An 18522-nucleotide genomic window follows, 5' to 3' on the forward strand; every position below is an offset into this window, starting at 1 on the left:
TGAAGAAATTGTAAGTGAGAGTTCATGCACTCCATACCACACTTATGTACATACTCCATACTACACACACACATATCTGTTGGATCTCCTGTCTCCCTTCCTCCTGCAATGTAATCTGCAGTTTACTTCTCCGTAATAAATTATACGACCCATCCTTTTCTAGCTGGAAGGTTTAACCGTGCTTGTAAAGAGAAAAATGATAACAGTCCATTCTTCTTCATGCCTTACAGTTAAGGACCTACCAAAACTGTAGATTTTTTGTGGATAAATAGAAATAAGAATTTTGCTTCTCTCAAACTACCAGATGATTGGGGAAGATCGCATAAGCCTAACACATTTTAACAAATATTTTCCCACACTTTCAGCAAAAAAGAAATTAAAAACTATGTCTCCAATCCTGCAAACACGTAAATGCTTGCTTAACTTTAAGCACTGTGATTAGTCTTATTGAGTACAATAGGACAACTCACTGTTCCTAAAGAGAAGCCATGTGTAAGATTTTGCAACAAATTTTGTTAGCCGCAATTAAATACATAGGACTAGAATGAGTCTTTAGGCACAGTCTTGCATAAGTGGTGAGGAGCAGATGCAACCACCCCATGGGGAGCTCAGGAAAAGAATTGTCTTTCAAAGTCTAAATTCCCTGCCTTGTCCCTGGGGAAAGTAACTCACTACAGCAACTTAACAGATTATCAGCTTCTTCCATGGACCAGCCACCAAAGGTGGGAGAAGAAATGTAGGGTCCCCCCATTTCCCATTCCCTTTCTGATCCTTTCTGGACAAAACACACCAACCACACAGACCTGGCTCTCCCTCTCTATACCCATCTGCAGCCAAGATGTACAAGAGTCAGGGTTAGGGTTGCCAACTTTCTAATTGCACAAAACCGAACATCCTTGTCCTACCCCAAGGCCCTGCCTCTGCTCTACCTCTTCTCTGATGCCCCACCCCCCACTTACTCCAGCCCCCCTCCCTCAGTCGCTCACTCTCCCCCACCCTCACTCACTTTCTTTATTGGGCTGGGGCAAGGTGGGTGGGATGATGTGGGAGGGGGTGAGGGCTCCAGGGTGGTGCCAGAAATGAGTGGTTCAGGGTGCAGGAGCGGGCTCAGGGCTGGGGTAGAGGGTTGGAGTGCAGGAGGGGATGTGGGGTGCAGTCTCCAGGTGGGAGTTTGGGTGCAGGAGGGGGCTTCAGGCTGGGTCAGGGTATTGGGGTGCGGGAGGGGGTGCAGGTTCCAGGAGGGAGTGTGGGTGCAGGAGAGGGCTCAAGGCTGGGGCAGGGGTTGGGGTGCAGGAGGGGGTGTGGGTTCCGGGAGGGAATTTGGGTGCAGGAGGGGGTTCTGACCTGGAGCAGGGGGTTCAGGGTGTGGGCTCCAGCTGGGGCTTGCTTACCTCAGGCAGCTCCCAGTCAGTGGTGCAGCGGGGCTAAGGCAGGCTCCCTGCCTTTCTTGGCTCTGCACTGCTCCTGGAAACAGTCACCATGTCCGGACCCTAGATGGAGGAGTGGCCAGGCAGCTCTGCACAGTGCACGCTGCCTGCCCCCACAGGCACCAACCTTGCAGCTCCCATTGGCTGCAGAGGCAGCACTCAGCGTGGGGGCAGGGCGTGGAGCTTCCCTGATCTCACCTGCACCTAGGGGCCGCAGGGACATGCCGGTCACTCCTGGGAGTGGTACTGACCGAAGCTGCCAGGGCCCCTTTTTGACTGGGCATATGGTCGAAAATTGGATGCTTGGCAACCCTAGTTGGGGGGGGAGGGGAGGAAGTGGTCTTCCCCCTATTTATGACCCTGTGCAACAATGCATTACCAGGCCACAGTCTGGCCCTTACTTCTAAAACAGTGGAAATATATGCTGCAAATGCTAACTACAGCAGGGCAAATGACTGATAATTTAAGAGAGATAAGGTAGGTGAGGTAATATATTTTATTGGACCAACTTCTGTTGGTGGAAGTGACAAGCTTTCAAGCTCCACAGAGCATTTCTTCAGGTCTGGGAAAGGTACCCAGAGTGTCACAGCTGGCAGTATAGTTAACCAATTATACTTTTTAATATGTTCCTGAATTATCTACGCATTATTCTCTTAAATTTGTTATTGAATATTACTTGAATAATTTTTAGTCTGTATCTCATTGGTGAGCAGGTCGTTACGAAAACTTACATTTGAAAGACAAGATGTTTTTACTGGACACATAAATCATGTTTCTGTTTTCGGACAGGATGAGTAGCTCTCAGCATCTTGTTTCAAGTCCAAATACTTACAAATAATAATTCAAAAGTTGCTTTCTGTGAATATTCTCTAATATTTTCTCAAAATATGCTGTTTTCACAGACAGAGCTGCTTGTAAATTAGCTCACTCAAATATTTGTTAGAAGGGACAGGAACACTACAAAACTACATTGTGTTTACGAAGTTCACGTTTTAATAAGTAGGAAGATTATCAATTTTTAATATTGCCAGTGCTTTGTTATACACAGTAGTAAAATGACCGAATATTTTAATTAGTTGTTTAGATTTATTCACTCTTCAGTTAGGCAAAACTCTTATTGAAGGATTCTTGACTGAAAAAGGAGATGCAGCATTTGTCTCAAACTGAATTAATAAAACTTAAATATATACATATATATTATTATTGCACCAGGACCAATCTTTAATACTTCTGAAAATCCCATTGAATTCCTAATATTTGTGAACTTGTATTGCGTAAATTATATATATTAATGTTTATGGTGGTTTTGAATTTGTAATCTGTTCTTGCATAATTTCTGCCAAAATTTGCAAAAGTTTCCAAAAAGTTATTGTATTTTTTTATTCTCTTTCTCCTGCCCCAGCATCCCTCCCGTTCTTCAGAGTTCTCATGTTTGAACTCTCTAAAAACATCAGCCTGAGTGTGCTAGGTAAATAGCATTTTCAAGTAGATACAATGTGTACTTTTAAATATCCAGAAAATGTTGCTTAAAATTACCTTTTCTCTTCCGACTCCAAAGGGTTAAGAGCAGCTCCTAACACTTCTCTTTTATGCTGCTGTAAAGAAAAGAAATGCTTATATTTAGGGATTTACTCAGCCAACACCTTGAGTTTTCATAACGTTCAAATGACTCAGTGTTCAGTTGGAGAAGTAGGTGGCTCACTGTGTATATATCAACATATATCCATCTGTTGGAATAAGACAAAACAAAGTCCTACACATTCACATTCAGTATGCAGGTGAAGAACATGTAAATAAGAAGCACTAGTAACGAAAACATCACACCACACATGTACTTTATAGGGAAAAAGTTGCACATGAATACCATATTATGTAGGCATTCACAGAGACTCCAAGGCTACAAATCCCTTCATTTTTTTTTAAAAGTGGGGTTTTATCATCATTAGGGACAAAACAAATGCTTGTCATAACCAAAATTATACCACTTATTCTTGCCTTTCAGAAGCATTTTTGGGAAAAGTTACAAGTAAATACTTTTAATAGTTCAGGAGTTAAAAAACATCACACATTTTCAAAATTGAAGAACTGGAGTCTAATGTTTTATAATTATACATATATAATTTATAAAAGACTTTGTTTTAACCTTGAAAGTTTAAGATATCTAGATAGCATCAAAGTTGTTAGTTCTACTTATCATAATGGCCAAAATTTTCAAAGCTGACTGCCAAAAACTAGGAGTAGATTTTCAAAGGCACAAATGAGAATTACACACACAACTCCCAATGACTTGCAATGGGAGTTAGGTCCTTAACTGCCCTTTGTGCCTTTGAAAATTTCCCCCAAGTTCCTAAATCCATATTGAGGCATCTAAATAAAAGTGGCCCAATTTTCAGATGTGCTCAGAACTCATCACTCCAAGAAGGTAATAATTTTCCATTGCCCAAAAACCTGAGACTCTTCAGAGGAGTCCAATGGGACTGCTTAGCCTAGTATTACAGCCCTGCCATTTAGAAGGTACTACATTCAAGTTCTGAGAATTTTATTTTTCTTAAATTTTGTTACTAATAATCCTCCCAAAATGTTATGTCAGCAAAAATTCACACAGCGCTGGAAAGAACCTTCAGTATGATAGCACTATAGCATTAGCACAAAGCTGAGTAACCTCATTATGATTCACTGAAGATTCTCATATAGTTTTTGGAGGGAAAAATCAGGGAAGGGTTGGCAAGTCCAACACATTCACAACAACCTGATTACAGCACTAGAATTTTTCATCATGGTAAGAAGGCATGGGAACACACAACTGATTCCTAACTAGTATAAAACAGTTATATTCATGGCCAGCTTATAAACAACATTAACCATGCAACTGCACACACAAAATGTGTAAAAAGTCATATTGGACATTCCAACAACAACCTTAACTCTGGCTGGATCCTAACTGCTCAAACTTTGCAAAGGTTTGGATCTAGATCTGGATCTCAACTTTTCTTCCCTGTTCCATCTGCAGCTAAAACATCTTATAACTACAAAAGTGATGTGTTAGGTTTGTGGACAGAGTTAAGGCTGGTATTAGACTGTGCTGTATGAGTTTTCTCATAAACAGATGAGAGTATTACAGTCTTTACTTACACCATATCTTAACTGATCAATGCTTATATTTTATTAATGGTAAACATTCGTGCTATATAGTTTTTGTAATTGCTATTTTAATTGACAACCAAAGTTTACATTAACAAAACTTTATGTTTGTGATGAACACTGAGTATTTAAGATGCTGAGACACAAAGCCCTACTGAAATTGCAAGGAGTTCAAAGTCACAAGCCATTGGCTAGATTTTCAGTGCGAGCCCTAACTTCTGTTTTTTTTTTTTTTACCCACAATTAATTTTTCCCATATTCCTGTGCCCACAGTTAATTGCTGGTACAAATATTGCCGTTTGGATACCTCAGTATCTAATAGCACCCACAAAATGCAAAAAGGTGACTGATATTTAGGGGATCAGGTTGAGTCTCCTTTCAAAATCAAGTCCCATATAGTAATCAAAAGTTAATTTTCAGTAGATTTTGCAATGCTGTCTCATGTTTGACTTACTACCTCTGGGTTGCAAGGCATTAATGATCCGCATATAGGCACCAAGCAGGCAAACACATAGCCTTTGTAATTTGCTGGAAATGAATGCTTTACAAGAACAAAATCAATAAACTGAACTCACTGATTTCTAAACAAATTAACATACTGGAGTGAGATATACCCAAACACAGGGGGCACACAGGGACCCAAGCACATGCCTAAACAGTCAATATTCTATAACAAAACAGAGATCAATTAATCTAAGCAAGTTACATATTCATATAGTCCATATAGATAACAGTAACATACTGTGTTAAACTGAATTTTTCACCCACAAGCAGTAACGGACTATATGTTTGTTATATTTTATTGCTTCCTTTTCATACTAATACCAAAATAAGTGAGTGGCATAATTGACATCAGCCATAAATGGTAAATGCTTGTGACCTTTACTTACAGTACTGATAAAAAGTTTATTCAATGAATTGCAATCTGACCAAGAGAGACCAAGATAAGCTTAACCTTTCAGTTCAAGAACATCTGTGTTATTTATGTTTGCCCTAGAGTTTACTGAGATTTCAGCATTACTGAAATGGGGGAGAACCCTAGAGCATGATAATTGGGGATTCTTCTCTCCCTTTAAGATTCTGTATCAGTAGAATATACAATTTCCACTCATATTTGTATCACTTCAGTACAATTCTTCACCTAGCAAACACACAGTCATCACACATGCAAACCATTTTATTCAGTGTTTTGCGGGGGAATCACTACTGATCATGGCAAGAACACAGGAACCAAAAGGATTTCAGCCAATGATTCACTGTGTCACCACAAGCAAGTCACTTGGCTCTTCTCACACTTCAGTCAACCCAACATGAATATTAGGTAAAAGCAAGACTTCGCCAAAATGGAGTATGCATCAGAGTTAAGACCTTTCTTTTCAAAAAGATGTTTGTGTGAATTTAGTACTCATGCAACTTTGGAGCTGAAATCCTGTAGCCTGAGAACAGATATAGTACATATTTCCTAACACAGGCTCACCACTGTGCTTCAACCTTTCACTGGGGAGGCCACTTCCAGTGGTTAGACTGTGGACTAGTTAAGTCTCAATGGCTGATACAGCCTCTTTTATGGGGCTACAAACTATAGGCCAATTACTACCAACCATGGTAATGATTTTTTTTGGTACAGACACTTGTCCACTGAGAAATAGACTGAGATCCATCTAACTCATTTCAAGAGTTAAGCTTTTCTGACTGAATAAAATTTAAAATAGACTATCAAATGGCTAGTGCGAATCTACCATGTTCAATGGTAGTGACTGGAGGATTTCAACAAGTAGACTGCCAAACGTAGACTTGACCTGCTGAGTACAAGACAACTAAGGGTGCGTCTACACTACGGGACTATTCCGAATTTGCATAAACCGGTTTTGTAAAACAGATTGTATAAAATCGAGTGCGCGCGGCCACACTAAACACATTAAATCGGTGGTGTGCGTCCATGGTCCGAGGCTAGCATCGACTTCTAGAGCGTTGCACTGTGGGTAGCTATTCCGTAGCTATCCCATAGTTCCCGCAGCCTCCCCCGCCCCTTGGAATTTCCAGGTTGAGATCCCAGTGCCTGATGGGGCAAAAATCATTGTCGCGGGTGGTTCTGGGTAAATGTCGTCAGTCACTCCTTCCTCTGGGAAAGCAACGGCAGACAAGCATTTCGCGCCTTTTTTCCCTGGATTGCCCTGGCAGATGCCATAGCATGGCAATCATGGAGCCTGTTTTGCCTTTTGTGACTGTCACCGTATGTGTACTAGATGCCGCTGACAGAGGCGATTCAGCAGCGCTACACAGCAGCATGCTTTTGTTTTTGCATGACAGCAGAGATGGTTATCGGCCATACTGTACCATCTACCAATCCATAAATTGGTAAAAAGATGAGCATGGTTACCAGTCGTTTTGCACCATTTGCTGCTGTCATAAGTGCCCCTGGCTGCTCTTAGCCAGGGGCGCAAAAGCCAAAATTGGGAATGACTCCCAGAGTCAATCCCTCTTTTTTGGTATCTAAAAATAGAATCAGTCCTGGCTAGAATATGGGCAAGTGTACTAGAGAACCACTGTATCAGAGAGCGCAGCTGCTCTGTGTCAGATCCTGCAGAAATTATGAGCTGTATGCTATTCACAGGGGGTGCGCATGCAACAACCCCACCTGTTGATTCTGTTCTTCCCCCAGCCTTCCTGGGCTACTGTAGCATTGTCCCCCCACTTGTGTGATGAAGTAATAAAGAATGCAGGAATAAGACACACTGACTTGTTAGTGAGAAATGAGTGGAAGGCAGCCTCCAGCTGCTATGATAGTCCAGACAGGACAGTAAGGAGTGTGGAGCAGAGGAGCCAAGCATCCCTCTGCTAGTCCAGGGGCAATTGAATCTTTTTTTTACACATGAAGGGTGGGGGCTGACAGAGCTCAGCCCCCTGTTGCTATGACGATGGTTATCAGCCATACTGTACCATCTACCAGGAAAAATTAGGGCCAGGCACCGTTGATAGACCTCACCGATGCTAGTCAGCATGGTTACCAGTCCTTTTGCACTGCCCCATGTGCCAATAGGCTGATGACGAGGACGGATACCAGTCGTATTGCACCATCAGCCACCCATGGCGGGGGGGAGCAAGGATGTTGGTGTTGAGTGCTGCAGCATCGGGTCTATCTGCAGCATACAGTAAAGATAGGGTGACATGTTAAAGAGTCAAGAGAGGATTGTTTTCCCTTTCACTTCTGGGGGTGGGTGGGGGGGTGCGTAAATTGCCGAGCTATGCCCTGACCCACCGCGGACACTGTGTTTGACCCTAGAAGCATTTGGAGCTCAGCCAAGAATGCAAATACTTTTCGGAGACTGAAGGAACTGTGGGATAGCTTGAATCCTCCAGGCCATGACCGTCCATTTGATTCTTGGGCTTTCCGTTACGTTTGTCACGCAGCAGTGCGCTGAGCCCCTGCTATGGCGTCTGTCATTTTTTAAAAATGATTTTGAATTTCGTCTTCTGTAACGGAGCGCTGATAGAACAGATTTGCCTGCTCTTACAGCGATCACGTCCGCATCGTCCATGCGGGAGCTCTTTCTTTATTTTGATTTTTAACTGCATCACCACACGTGCTGATCGGAGCTCCACGCTGGGCAAACAGGAAATATTCAAAAGTTCGTGGGGCTTTTCCTGTCTACCTGGCCACTGCATACGAGTTCAGATTGCTGTCCAGAGCGGTCAGTGGTGCACTGTGGGATACCGCCCGGAGGCCAATACCGTCGATCTGCGGCCACACTAACCCTAATCCGATATAGTAATTCCGATATTAGCGCTACTCCTCTCGTTAGGGAGGAGTACAGAAACCGGTTTAAAGAGCCCTTTATACCGATATAAAGGGCCTCTTAGTGTGGATGGGTGTGGCGTTAAATCGGTTTTACGCTCCTAAAACCGGTTTAAACGCCTAGTGTAGACCAGGCTTAATTATTTAATCTGAATCGGCTCAGCTGCAAAAGAGGAAGTTTGGTATGCTTACATAGGACGTTTAAAGGAACAATTCTCAGCGTTACAAGTCTGTTCTCAGTGTACAAAAAAATTCTTAGTAAACAGGCCATTCAGTTCCCTGTGCCAGTCTAAATTCCAACTGAAAAAGCCTATTTATTCATATTCTTCTTGGGGAAAGCCTTATGTCAATTGTCTGGCCAGACGACCAAAAAAACCCAAATTTGTTAAAACACCGGCCCCATGATGGCAGAAGAGAATCAGAGAATACTTGCAGTGTCCACCATACTACCCAGCCATTACCTTTACATACTGAATCTTTAATTAAATTTAAAAGGAAAAACAGAGTCTGGAATATGAGACCTGAAATGCGTTTGTTACATTAGCAAGGTAGGAAGGAAGCCCTGGAAAGAGGCACCAGTTGCAATATACGTTTCTTTAGAGGAAAGTACCAATGCAGATAGGCAAATACTGTAAATCATATCATACTATGATAACATATGAAGACCTCAACGATCAAGAAAATCAGACTGTAAATTCTCACATAAACAGTTTTTTAAATCTTTGATTTTTTATTTACAGTTCAAATATCTCTCTCACAATTCAGCAGCTTTGTCTTTTAAGGCCAATTACTCCAAATGGCTTTTCTCACAACAGAGTGCTTTCCCTCAGCTTTGGGAAAGGTGAGTGAAAACTACCAAGTGATGTCTTCCTCTGCCAAGACCAAATGAACAGTTTGAAAGATTCAATTGATTGATTTGCTTTTGGCACATCAGGGATTAATGGTGGGGTGGACGGCTACCCAGCAGGGGGAAACAACATATAAAACATCTCTTTGTCAGGATTAAGAAAAAGGGTACCAAATGGCTTACAGGTTTAGTAGCGGGCTAAAGGAGTTTCCCCCTCTAAGTTACAGTCTAAAATCTAGCCTATGTCAACAATGATTCAATGTAATAAGATGCTGTGCATAAAATTATTTGAATGCTGATCTCAGTCTACTTCTCAGTAGTCAAGTATTCACCTTCTAATAACAAATCAGCACTATTTGGCCTGATCATTTCTAATGACAGCAAAGATGTCAAGCATTGAATGGGCCATGTGGAAGGAGCTATCTTCCACTAAAGAACCTGGCTCCTCAAGGGGCAGTATCAAGTATGTTTGTAAGGGAAGCATATATTGCCACTGGCCTGTTGTACTGACAAGGAGGATTTTAGACTTCATAGATGGCAACCTAGCACCTCACACGAAGATGTAATTCAGACAACAAGGAAGGACACCGATTACTTCTGTTACCACAAACTTGTATCCCATCTCCAATATTGGACAAGATTAAATCTTCTCAGTCATTTTCTTTGCTTGAGCTAAACCTGCCTCCACTCAAAAAAGTCTCCCCCTGTTAATAAAAACCTAATTAAAATTTTACCTCATAACAAAGAAAGCTTCCTTTATCCTTAGTCACTATCATTGAATATCCTGAGTCAAAGCTGGTGCTTATTCCTTGAAATCTTTATGAACCATAAGAAAATTTCTCTCAGAACACCATGTGCAGTTGGGGCTGCTCTAGTGAAAGGAAAGAGCAGGGGTTCTTGTTCGAACTAACCTCTCCCCATTCTCTCCAGCTAACACATTTCCCCACACACATTGGTTTATTGTGTGGCTTTGTGTATCCCCTCTTCTCTATCTCCCTCTTGGCAGAAGAGTCTTTAACTTAAAAATCAGCCCACATGAACCAAATAAAATAAATAAATAAAATAAAAACTCAGCGTCTATAAGAAATACACAGTCTAACCTGCTTAATTATTAACAGGTAAACACAACACATCCTGAATTATTTACTTAATCTTTTTCAACTACAAACCTCAGACTTTTAGAGCATGAAATACGTGCTTTCTTTAAGGACAAAAACAGTTTCTTTATACGGCATTTTTAGAAGGAATATAGGCCTCTTGTTAACCCCATGCTGCCACACTCCAACTAGTACTTCTCTGGAGTATTAAAGCATGGGACTAAAAATCAATTTGTATGCAGAGTTTGCAAGTGAATCAGCTCTTTGGTCCTGCCTAGTAAGTCTGAGTGAAATCATGATTCCTGTGTGGTTTATATGCACTGTTTCTTTAAATCTGCAGCAAGAAGCATGGCAGGAGGGGGAGCCAGTGAAGGTGACAGAAGTTCTACAAATGAAGCAGAGAAAGACATAGTAGCTTTAGGGACAACCCTGTTTTCTTTATTCTAGTAAAGTTTCTTGTTCAATGTTAGAAGAAAGTAGCTCTTTCTGCCATATGGCATTGCTTACTGATCTTACTACTACAAATGAATGAGTCGTATCTAACTTTATCTTGGTTCATCTTCATCTTCTACAGCTTGGTCATTCTCGTTCTTAAGCCTACTGCAAGCAGGGCCGGCTCCAGACCCCAGCGCGCCAAGCGCGCGCTTGGGGCGGCATTTTGCCAGGAGGACGGCAGGCAGCTCCGGCGGACCTTCCGCAGTCATGCCTGCGGGAGGTCGACTGGAGCCGCGGGACCAACGGACCTCCCGCAGGCATGACTGCAAGAGGTTCCCCGGAGCCACGGGACCGGCGACCGGCAGCGTGCCCCCTGCGGCGTGCCGCTGTGCTTGGGGCGGCCAAATTCCTAGAGCCGCCCCTGACTGCAAGAAACTTCTTGCTGGTGCCTTAAGCAAAAAAGTCATCATATATCCCTCAGGATCTGGTCAAGCAATCTCCTAGGACTGACCTCCTGCCATGAGGTTCTTCCTGCTTCATTATTCTGCCTAGCACAGGACTTATTGGTAGGTCTTCCAGTCCCTGATCTGATGGAATACAGTCTACTGCTATGTTGTGAGAGCATATGGGAAATTAGGTGGGTAACAACATCATCGCTGAAAATGTGACAGAGCATTGATTGCTGAGGATAGAGTGTGCCCTTTAAGCTCTTCTGTGTTCAAATCTCAAAGCAATTTTTTCTCCTCTCTAGCAGACCATGCCATCAGACATCTGGTTGCCTTTACAGATGGGCCCAGGTCATAGTAAAGAGATAAATCATTATAACTCAACAAATGTGCTTCTGACTGGCAGGAGGCCTTTCCCAGTTACCCTTTCAATGGAAGAGATGGCATGACACCTCCTCCTTGCCTTAGTCCAACAAAACACATATGAATACAAACTGAAGTTACACAGTAAATCATGCAAAAGGCAAGTAATGCCAAAACTTGCCCCTGAACCTTAACTCTGTCTCTCCTTGTCGATAAACTTTATGATATATCTTTAATAATACAATCACATGCTACTTCTTAAAAAACATTTTAATCACATTTAGACACACATGGTATTTTGTAATATTTGTATTCTTTTCTACTTATTTGTTATAATGATCCAGCATGATTTTATTGTCTCACACTTGTTATATGATGAGGTTTCTTCTCTGAATTTTAATAATTTTGTCAATATTCGAGCACTATACATTTTCATTCCAACCACAGCCTTCCTTAGGTGCAATTCAGGGGATAAGCCAGGTTCATTACAGAGCTAACTTAGCTGCTATTTTAGGTGACCTACATATGCTAGCAAAATTTTATTGTCACTTTATGCTGTATGTGTAATATTTAGTATGTTGTATAAGAATAATTTACTGTATACTTCTCATATAAATTAAATTCTGTTTGATACTCACAGAGTAATACCATTTGCTACACATATAGCTAAGATTGCAGAAAATAATGATAGGATATATTGCAGATATTTGAGAAATGCTATGTAATTATTTAGTTAGGGACCATGTTATATTTCATAGGCCCAAGTGGGCAGAGTTAAGATTATACAAGCAATTTTAACAGTAGCTTTTTTTTTTTAAACTTTCAACCACAAACCCTCTCCTCTGAACCTTTCATACTGTCTAGCTGAGAAAGGGACAAAGTATATTTCCTAGTTGCAGAGATCTTAAGATACAAAGGAACTTCATTCTTTGCACCTAACAAAGCACACAGCAGATTTCCCCTAACCTTTTTGCATCTCACCAGACTGAGAGGAATGGAGGCCCTTGACTGAGCCATAAGCGCTTTCAGTGCACTTTTTCACAAGGCACTTAAGGTAGCCACAGGCTCATGTGTAATGCAACCTTTCTTAATGTAAACAAGGAAGCTTAGCTGGGAAAAAAAAACAACAGTAAAAAATATCCTGTGCATGAGGAGCGTGTAATTTCAAAAGGGTCAGAACTCAGCCAAATCAAAACCAAACTTCCCCAGAATATTAAAAAGCACTTGAGTGAGAACTATTTCCTTGCCAAATTCCAACTACTTATCCTCAGATATTTTGGGTGTAAAGCTGTTCAAAAATGACCCCAAAATATTTGTTTATTATTTTCCACTCTCCTTGTACTTAAAAAAAAGTCTGAATTAGGTACAAACTGACAGGCAACTCTGAGGTCCCCAGGGACCAGGTCATTTGTGGGGAGGGACAGCTCAGTGGTTTGAGCATTGGCCTACTAAACCCACGGTTATGAGCTCAGTTCTTGAGGGGACCATTTAGGGATCTGGGGCAAAAATCTGTCTGGGGATTGTTCCTGCTTTGAGCAGGGGATTGGACTAGATGACATCTTGAGGTCCCTTCTAACTCTGATATTCTATGCTTCTGTCTCACCAAGGAATGAACTCAGTAGGACAAAATAATCTATAATGTGATTCCTCTGATTTATGGAATTACACCAGGGACATATTTGGCCAAATATCTGCATTAGAATCTTTTTTGTCTCTGAAATGACTGAGCCATTATGGGTTGAAGAGACGGCACCTTCTACCACCCACTTTTGATTTGAAAAGGGTACACTAAGTGACTGTTTCTCTGAAGCCAGAAAAAAGGCAGATAACCCTTGATCCCTAGCAAGTGCCTCACTCACATTTCTCTATAAACACTTGTTTTTCTGAGACTCTCTTGATGCAGGTAAATATTCACTGTGAGGGAGAGAGAGTCTCAGTAAAATTCTGGGTTGAGTTGCATCCTGTCCTGGTTCTGAAACCCAAGGTATCCCAGTTAAGAAAGTTGATGCCATCCAGAAAGAAGGTCTTGCTAGCACCCACAGTGCTTTGGATTTTTATATTTCGAAAGCCATAACTTGTCAACACATTTATAAATCCTTTTACAATGCAGCTGAGCTAGAGGTTCAAGCTTTAGCAAACAGCAGACTTGTCTTCCTGCAAAACTGGTGACCACAGCAACAGCAATGTCTTTTTTTCATGGTAAGGTATTTGTGTACCATTTTTTAAAAGGAATGTAATTGTTTATTACAATCCCTGACAAATCTCAATTCCAAAGCTTTTCTCAATTACTGCAGTGGATGCTTGTCAAGTGACATGCAAACCATTTTTTTAATTAAAAGAGAGGGCGGAGGGGGAGAGAGACAGACAATTTGATGTTCTTTTTCTTCCCCAAGTACTTTTCTGAATTTTTCAAAAATATTTCAACATGTGCACACACATATAACACCTAAATGGCATATACAAAAATTACAATAAATGATTTCTCTTAACATTTCCTCTAGGAAAAAAAAAATCTACAAAACCTCTCTGAAAATGCATCTTTTCCCACTTACATTCAGAGGGGACCATTAAATATTCAATGTTTGCCACTCTGCAGTGACTGAACCACTGCAATGGGTTTCTCTTAACGTAAGTATAGGAAAATACAATAGTTTAATGCAGGTCCCTGGAACAGTGAATTTTGAATATTCAGTGGCACCCAGCATAGAAATAAATGTTGGCATGATTTGAGCTGCTTCTCTTTCTTTCTCTTTCTTTTATTCCTTGTAACAATACACTTTACTTATTTTTTATAATCATGAAAGGGTACAAATCAGTACACACAAACCAAGTAACAAGAATGAGCACAAACCCAATGCAATATATTAAAATAATTAACGCCCGTATAAAAATAGCAATTATGTTAATCAACATCAATTCCTGGACAATCAAGTCAGTAGGATATTTTAGAATTTTAACATTCATTTAACATTTCATTCAGTTTTAAGGACGTTGAGATGACTGGTTTATTAACACCATCATTCAGTTCAAAGACATGGATGAAGTGTGCCCAGATAGTGAAATATTGCTTATTTTTATTATGTTACAAGCTAGTAAATTGCTCCATGGCAAGAATGTGCCATATTTTTTGAACCAATATCACAAAGTGTATAGAGATTCAAGTTATGAAGGAAACAACCCAAGAGGATTTACTTTTTCAGGTTAGGATTCCTTGTCAGCACTCAGCAGAGCCATGGGTATTTTATTGGGTCAAAGTCGTCTTTACAGGATAACACTACTGAAGTCAATGAATTTACACCAGGGATGAATTTAGCCCATTCTAGTGAATGTTATAACAAATTATTTTTAATTAACAACTTTTTAGTGTAAATATTTTCTTACATAAAGAAGTCTGTTTTCTTAGGGAATAGCCACAAAAACATGAACTTAGGATCTCCTGGATTTTTTTTATTGTTGCTTTAATTCTATATATATTTGTGCTCCAAAATGTTTATATTTTCCTGCAAAATATATATATATATATATATATATATATATATATATATATATATATAAATAAAATGACTGTCACTGATTTATATTTAAAACAGTTTAATGGATTAACTAGCTTTCTATCCTCTTAGACTAACCAGAGGCAGATAAGATTTCTGAACCGTATCATGTTGTACTATATTTTCAGAATATACATTATCATAATTAGTAATGATTTGTATTGCAGTAGCATGTAGGGGCCCCAAGTGAGCTCTGGACCCCAGTGTGCTAGGCACTGCATAAATACATAGTGGGAGACAGTCCCCCAAGTGTGTACAGCCTAAATAGTCTGGAGAGACAGCTAGTGAGAGAAAAGGAGTTCCATTAACACTTCTAGAGGGGAAACCGAGGCAAAGAGATTATGTTGCTTGCCCAAGGTCAAACAGGAACTCTGTGGCAGAGTGGAAATTTGAAATTACGCCAGGTCTACACTAGAGATCTATATTGGTACAACTATGTCGCTTAGGAGAGTGAAAAATCCACCCCCCTGAGCGACGTAGTTATATTGACCTAACGCTCCCCAGGTAGTCAGCTCTATGTTGACGGGAGTGCTTCTCCCATCAACATAATCAACTTTCCTTAAAGGTGGACGCTAACTACACCAACGGAAGACACTCTCCCTTCTTCACTTAAGTGCTACAATGGCACAGCTGCTCTATACAGCATTTGAAGTGAAGACCTGTCCTTAGATTTCCTAAGTACCAGTTCAGCTCCTTAACAAGGCCATCCTTATTTCTTATTAATTAATACAAACACGCTGCACGGGAATTCCCATGATAAATCTCTGTCCCGATCAGTTTTCATTTCTAAACATAATATTTCACATTTACATAAAGACTTTCATCACGGATCTCAAAGCACCTTGTAAGTTCGAATGAAACCTCACAAGATGCCTATGGAAGTAGGCATGTACTATCCCCTTTTTATAAATTATGAAACAAGCAAAGAGACATTGAGAGACTTGCCTGAGGTAACAGCACCACAGCAAGCAATGGTGAGACCATGAGCCCCGACTTCCATCAGACATCCCGTGCTACTGCATCTGATCCCAATGTACAAACCTCTAATGCCGACTGTGGCAAAATATCTTTAACTTCAGCCCCCAAATAGTCGTTCAAACTGTAAGCACTTTGGAGGCAGGCACTCTAGATTTGTACAACACTTAGCACAAGGAGGCCTCAATATGTCTGAGTCTGTGAGGTTCAACCCCAATATAAAATGATAAATGCAAAAACCAATTCATAGCAAATCCTAAAGAAAATTTATAAAAATCAGCTACCCGGCATTGCTCTCAAATTTTACTATTCAAGAAAGGAAATTCCTGGGTGTCCTAGTAAAAATAAACCTGGCTGGGGCTGTGTGACGAACTGGGGGATTTTCTTGTTTTTTCCTTGGTTTTCCGATGGTTTGCATGCAGAGGGGGTGGGACTTAGTGTCCCTGGGGGTTACTGGCTTAACAAGGGGAGGGGAGAGGGAGTTTGTTGTTACAGAGGACTGGAAAGGGAACTTGGGACCACAGCCGATGGTCTGGAGAATGGACACCCCAGCGACTGGTGACCTGACGACCCGGAGACTCAGCACAGGAAGTTCTGGCCAGTGGGAGGGCAATGGGCTGTAAAGAGAGGACCCCGTGACCTAACCAGCTGGTTCCAGCCGGAGAGGGCCAGAGGACAGAAGAGAGGAGAGGAGGCCCAGTGACCCTGTTTACGACCCTGTTTACCTGGAGAGAAGACAATGGCTTGGGGCCGGTGATCTCAGATGCCCAGCTGGGAAACAGGGGGGCTCTTGGCTGGGGAGGGGGAGCAGGCAGAGCCCACCTGGATGCAGGGAAGACATGGATGTGCTGGGCTGAGGGAGGCCAGGCATGAGGGGCAGAGAGTTTCCCGTGCTGTAGACAATGCTGAATAAACCCTCCTGTTTTACGCTGGCTGAGAGTCACTCCAGTCTAGAGAACAGGGTTGCATCAACCCCTTCAGGGGGTGGAGGCCCCGAGGGTCCAGAGCGAGTGGACTCCCTGAGGGGGCCCACGGCGAGATACAGACATGCTGAGGCTCAGAGAGGTGCGGCTCCAGGAGGTGGAGGGGCTTAAGCCTGAGAGAGAGAGGACCGCTGTGAAGGGCTGTCTCACTGAAAGGGGTTCCCCTCACGGACCGCACAGGGCCTAGAGTGGGCATGATCTGTGAGTCTGTGACAGGCTGAAATGTCTTTTCAGAATAATGGGAAATGTTTGTATCATTGTCTGTGGGAACACAAAGATCAGGCATCTGTAGTGTTCAGAAAATGCTTGACTCTCACATAGACTTGCAAGACGTGAAAATTACAGTATTAAACTGCATACCAGGGATTGAGAGTGCTGAACTCGTGAAAGTAACATTTCAAACTGCCCCTCCAAAGAGAAGATTAACACAAAACTAAAAACTCTCATCTTATTAAAATAGGACAACATGCATGAAAGATACCAGCACGTACAACAAGAGAAAGAGCTGCTCCTGACGATTTCATTTTAAGTATATAATACTACATAATACATCTTAGTGCTGTTGCCACATACAGTACGTCATGAGAAAGATTTCCCTGAAAAACACAGGTTACTGATGAAGTCACATGATGGGATACTGAAACTTTCACTCACAGGTAGTCACTTTCTCAGTCCTGAAAGGGATTAATTTCTCCCTCCAGACATGAACAAATGATCATTCCTGAAGTGCCAAATATCAAGTGGAAGTGCAATCTTCTTCGCTCAGTTACTGGCAAAAAGCAACAGTTAAATACATGCAGAAAGAATTCAGGTCCTGATTTAGAATGCAGCAGTGAAGTGTACTGCATTAAGCTGAAGCTTATATACTCTTCATAACCCTAGCAATTAGTGTTGAGCCAGCTGCTAGAAACACCACTCTTCGACTCACATGATTATCTCTTATATCATGTCTCTCTGTTTATGGTCAAATTCATATGCCCGCGGTTCCCAAGCCATGGTTTACAGCATTGTTCATGTCACAGTGGAGAAGCATTGGAGTCTAGGGCAGTAGTTAAAGACATTCTCCATCTCTGATCCCTGGCTTATGGTGGGAGGAGTCTAACCACATTCCTCTGGCACAATTAGGGAGACCAGGTGTCCATTTTAAAACCGGAACACCCGGTCGAAAAGGGACCCTGTCAGCTCCGGTCAGCACCGCCAACTGGACCGTTAAAGGTCCAGTTGGTGGTGCTGCGGCATTAAGGCAGGCCAGTCCCTACCTGTCCTGGCTCCACGCTGCGCCCCAGAAGCACCCAGCAGGTCAGGCTTGCGGGGTAGGGCACGGTGCTCCACGCGCTGCCCCATGCCCAGAGAGCACTGGCTGAGCACTCCCATTGGCCAGTTCCCGGCCAATGGGAACTGGGAGGGTAGTGCCTGTGGGCGAGAGCCGCACGTGCGGAGCCTCCTGCTCCCCCCGCCTAC

General features: G+C 42.0%; 1 protein-coding gene across 30 annotated transcripts in view; it reads right to left on the reverse strand.

Moving 5' to 3' along the window:
- Positions 1-18522, reverse strand: part of ZBTB20 (zinc finger and BTB domain containing 20) — a 646879-nt gene that overhangs the window by 528193 nt on the left and 100164 nt on the right. For 29 of the 30 annotated variants that reach the window (XM_039497079.1, XM_039497069.1, XM_039497046.1 and 26 more), the window contains one exon: positions 2964-3022. The exons of the other annotated variant lie outside the window; for it this stretch is intronic. The gene's annotated coding sequence lies outside the window, so the exon portion shown is untranslated. The remainder of the gene's footprint in view (positions 1-2963; positions 3023-18522) is intronic. 30 annotated transcript variants of the gene reach the window in all.

This window comes from Mauremys reevesii, linkage group 1, assembly GCF_016161935.1.
Source record: "Mauremys reevesii isolate NIE-2019 linkage group 1, ASM1616193v1, whole genome shotgun sequence".
NCBI classification, from domain to species: Eukaryota; Metazoa; Chordata; order Testudines; family Geoemydidae; genus Mauremys; species Mauremys reevesii.